The 5,122-nt window shown below is 46.4% G+C and overlaps 1 pseudogene; it reads left to right on the top strand.

Moving 5' to 3' along the window:
* The window catches only part of LOC105531797, a 46,394-nt pseudogene extending 42,272 nt beyond the window's left edge, over positions 1–4,122 (top strand).
* The last annotated feature ends 1,000 nt before the right edge of the window (positions 4,123–5,122 follow it).

The following is a 5,122-nucleotide window of genomic DNA, read 5'->3' as shown; positions in this document are numbered from 1 at the left end:
ATTTTTAAAAATCTATTAAGTACATCATTAGTCATCAAGCAAAGGCAAGTTAGAGCCTCAATGAGACACCACTCCATAGACACCAGAGTGCCTTAGAGAAAATGAATCAACACCACCAAGAGTTGACAGGGAATGTGGAGCACCTAAAACCCTCATACCTTTCAGGAAGGAATGTAAAATCTCACAATCAATTTGGAAAGCAGTTTGACAACTTTTTAAAAATCTAAAAACAACTCTTGATATCTGACCCAGAAATTTCACTACTCGTAGATACTTACCCAAGTAAAATGAAAGCGTATGTGTATGTAAAGTCTTGTACATGAGTGTTCTTAGCAGTTTTATTCACAATAGCCGCAAACTGGAAACAACCCAACCTATGTGTCTGTCAGCTGGTAGTGACTGGATAAACAAACGGTGGTTTATTTGTGGAATGGAACACCACTCAGCAATGAAAATGAATGAATGACTCACGCATTCTGTAACATAGATAGACGTCAACAACATTTTATCAAGCAAGAGAAACCCAGCAGAAAAGAGGACATACTGTATGCTTCCATTTATGTGAAATTCTAGAACAGGCAAAAATAATCTATAGAGATAAGAAGCGGATCAGTGGTTTCCTGGGGCAGAGAATGGGAGAATGGGGCTGATGGCAAAGGGACACAAGGGAACTGTCCCAGTGATGAAATTATTCTTATGTTTATTGAGGAGACGGTTACCCATGTCTGCATGTCTACATGTTTATCAAACTCACCATATTGTGTGCTTCAAATGGATGCATTTTACTATGTGTAAATTGTACCTTAATAAAGATGAATTTTTTAAAGAACAAAAGCAACAACAAAAGTAAAAAATACTGAGAATCTAACTGGAATTGTATTATTTATACACCATTTGTTGTTGTTTGTTTTTTTTGTTTTGTTTTGTTTTGTTTTTTTGAGACAAGGTGTCACTCTGTCCCAGACTGGAATGCAGCCATACAATCTCGGTTCACTGCAGTCTTGATCTACCAGGCTCAAGCAAGTCTCCCATCTCAGCTTTCCTAGCGACTGGGACCACAGGCAGGCACCACCCCACAAGGGTAATTTTTTGTTTGTTTGTTTGTTTGTTTTTGTAGAGATGGGGTCTTGCTATGTAGCCCGGACTGGTCTCAAACTGAAGTGATCCTCTCACCTCCATCTCCCAAAGTACTGGGATTACAGACATGAGCCACCATGCCTGGCCAGAATTTTTTAAACAACACGATGGGAGTAGAGTGTGGTGGCTTAAGCCTGTAATCCCAGTGATTTGGGAGGACAAGGCGGGAGAATTGCTTGAGGCCAGGAGTTTGAGATTAGCCCCAGCAACATAGCGAAACCTAAACTCCACAAAAAAATAAAAGCAAAAATAATGATAACTAGCCGGGCATGGTGGCTTGAGCCTATGGTCCCAGCTACGGGTAAGGTTGAGCGGGAAGGATCGCTTGAGCTCAGGAGTTACAGACAAGCCTGGGCACATAGTGAAACCTCATCTCTACAAAAAATACAAAAATTAGCCCAGTGTGGTGGCACGCATCTGTACTACAGCTACTTGGGAGGTTGAGACAGGAGAATCGCTTGAACCGAGTAGTTGCAGTGAGCCATGATTGCACCACTGCACTCCAGCCTGGGCTACAGAGCGAGAATCCCTCTGTCTAAAGAACAAGCATGCAAACCAACGAACTAACCCACTGTGGGTTCCCCTCCGGTGTCCTAGTGTGTTTCCTGCTGTCTTCCTCCTCCCGTGTGTGCACTCACAGCAATAAACGCCAGTGGTGTGTGTCTCACACCCATCTCCAGCCCCATCGCCATCTCTCTGAGCTCGACTCTTTTTACAAAGGGCCACTTGACATCTTCATTTGGCAGCTCAAAAGCTCCTTCAACCCAGTGTGCACAAGCCAAACTCTGTATCTTCCCATTGAGAGCAGGTTATTTAAGATCTTGCTTGTCTGAAACATCTTGATTGATTCTACCCTCCCTGATTCTTCTTCTTCTCTTTTTTTTTTTTTTTTTTTTTGGAGATGGAGTCTCGCTCTGTCGCGCAGGCTGGAGTGCAGTGGCTCACTGCAAGTTCCGCCTCCCGGGTTTACGACATTCTCCTGCCTCAGTCTCCCGAGTAGCTGGGACTACAGGCGCCCGCCACCTCGCCCGGCTAGTTTTTGTGTGTGTGTATTTTTAGTAGAAACCGGGTTTCACCGTGTTAGCCAGGATGGTCTCCATCTCCTGACCTCGTGATCCGCCCGTCTCGGCCTCCCAGAGTGCTGGGATTACAGGCTTGAGCCACCGCGCCCGGCCCCTCCCTGATTCTTCAGTGAAACTTTGGTTGGATATGAAATTTTAGGTGGGAAATCCATTTCCCTTGAAATTTTGAAGACATTTTCTGTTATTTTCTAGATTTAACTGCTGCTTTTGAGACGTCTGATTTTTGAGACATGTTGAATCCTAGCCCTTTGCATGTGACTTTTCCTTTCTTTCTCTTTCTCCCTCTCTCTGGACTCTTTTAGAATCTTCTCTTTGTCACCAGCACTCTGAAATTTTACAGTGATATGTCTCACTGACAATATGCCTCTAATTTTCTTATGTTTTATCCTTCTTTCCATCTTTTAGATTTTTGCTTTCTTTTCTGGGAGATCTTCTCAACTTCATTCTCAAATGTCCATGGAGATTTTTGTTTCTTCTCTCATGATTTTAATTTCAAAAAACCCTGTTGTCTCTGAGTATTCATTTTTAAAAGTATCCTATAATTAATGTATGGGTAAAATTCCTTCTATCTCTCTAGGGATATTGATAGATACTTTTGGAAAGTCTCATTTCTGGCATAAACTATTTTCTCCAAGATGGCTTATGTTAACTCCTCCAGCAAGACTTTTTGATTATATCCTTTCCAACACATGTTAAGGTGCTTGGTTGAAATAGATACTAATGTAAACTTTTCACCTTTAGTAACTCAGTTCTTGTAAGGACCTAGGGGTCGGCATGTTATTATACCAGTGTATGAAAAGGGGAACCGATGAGGAGGTACACTAAGCTGCCTGGGAATACAGCCCAGGCATTCTGGATCCAGACCCACCTCTCTTGTGACACACTTCAACACCCAACTGGTCGCTCACTAGCATCTTTCATTTTTTTGGTGTTCTGTTTGTCTCTCCTACTGAAGCTGAACCTCAGTGAGGGCAGGAAGCATGCCATTTTTATTCCAATTCGATCTCTCTAGGGAACTGTAGATTCATTTATTCATTAGCAAAATCGAGATCATAATATCCGACTGACGAGGTTGTTGCAAGGACTTGCAATGGAAAGCTCATGGAAAGCGCTGTAGGCCCTTGGGCAGACAGAACTCCTGAGGGCTCACCTTGCAGGCCTCTGCTGACCCTCACTGTGTTCCCAGGGGCTCCCCGGAGCGCTCCCTGAACCCCTCCCCTCATCTTCCTTCCCCTAAGACTTCCTGGGCAGCCCATGCCCACTCTCCTCACACTCTGCTTCTCTTTTTGCCTCAAGTGGGCATCCTACAGAGCCAAGCTGCTCTGTTGTGGACCCTGAAGACTCCTTAGAAGTAAATGCGCCCGCAAAGCCAGCCCAACCTGCAAAACGGATTGCTTCCCTGAAACCCTTGAGACAGGAGCCCCCAGCTCCCACAGAGTTGGCTCCTCCTGCAGAGAGAGGTCTGCGGCGGCGGGGAGGAAGCCCGCGGGCAGGGCGAGGCAGTGGTAGAGGGCGTGGGCCCCGCAGGGAAGCTGGCCAGAGACAGGGGGCAGAACGCTTGCTGGGACCAGACATGCACATCCAATTGCACCACCATGGAGAGCCAGGCCACCAAGGGGAACCGGAAATCAGGCAGACCTCAGCCTTCTCTTTTCCTGGAACAGCTCCTGTGCCTAGAACTGTGGAAGGCCCGGAACCCGAAGTAGCCCAGCCAGAGGTCGGGCATCAGGAGCCGCCCCCTGTCTTTGGCCCTGAGGCTGTTGCCTGGGAACCCATGTTGATCCTCTATCCCTGCATCAGGTTTAGGGCTCTGGGTGGCTCAGATGTTTCACAGGTCATTCAAACCCCCAGTGGCACCTATGTGCAAGGGGTCCCCGTGTTCATCACCGACATTGCATACTGAACGTTTATCTGTCACCCACATTGTTCCCAGCCTCCCTTTCTTCCACCTGGACTCTCCCCCACCCCCAAACTCCAGCCCCATTTCGGCTCCACTCCTCCCCTCGGGAACCCTCACTTTGTGTTGTCAGGATGGAGCCTCTATGCACTCCTCCCAGGTCCTTGACAGTGGTCCATCTGCTTCCAATGCCCCTCTGGTCCTTGCTTTGTACTTTCTAACAAAGTTGCACATGCATGGAGTTCCTCAATGCTTTTTAAAATAAGCCAGCAGTTCCCCTAATGTTACTGTGCTTATATTAAAAGCCAATAGAGATACTTGGGATGAAAAACAAGGTTGCCGGAATCCGAAGTTATGTTGATGGTTTGAACCACAGAATAGATAGGACTGAGGAAAATATCAGTAAAAACTAGATGTTTAGGCAAGAGAGAGATGGACAGTGTGATAGAACAATCATTCTGAAGACCAGAGGTCATCTAACACGGAGCTCTCCCGGGAGAGCCAGAACATTTGTGTGACAGCAAAATACAAGGAAATCGTGGCTAATGATTTCTCCCACTGGAAGAAATATATGAATCCTGAGCAGGATACAAGAAGAACACCCATTGAGAGTATGAAGTATGGTGAAGAGAACATTCCAAAAGCTGCCTGAGAGCTGAGACCTACAAGGAAAGCAGAATCAGGTTGATGTTAGACTTTGCCTGGCAGCATGGATGACTGTGGAACGCAATGGTGCAATATCCTCACAGCTTCGAGAGGGAAATCACTCTGAATCTAGTGTTCTATGAGCAATCAAAGAAATTGTTGGAGACCATCCTGGCTAACACGGTGAAACCCCCTCTCTACTAAAAAATACAAAAAACTAGCCGGGCGAGGTGGCCGCCCCTGTAGTCCCAGCTACTTGGGAGGCTGAGGCAGGAGAACGGCGTAAACCCGGGAGGCGGAGCTTGCAGTGAGCTGAGATCCGGCCACTGCACTCCAGCCTGGGCGACAGAGCGAGACTCCG

Source organism: Mandrillus leucophaeus, unplaced genomic scaffold (genome assembly GCF_000951045.1).
Source record: "Mandrillus leucophaeus isolate KB7577 unplaced genomic scaffold, Mleu.le_1.0 Scaffold908, whole genome shotgun sequence".
Lineage (NCBI taxonomy): Eukaryota > Metazoa > Chordata > Mammalia > Primates > Cercopithecidae > Mandrillus > Mandrillus leucophaeus.
Note: the sequence above shows the minus strand (reverse complement) of the source record. Positions and strands in the feature narration are given on the sequence as shown.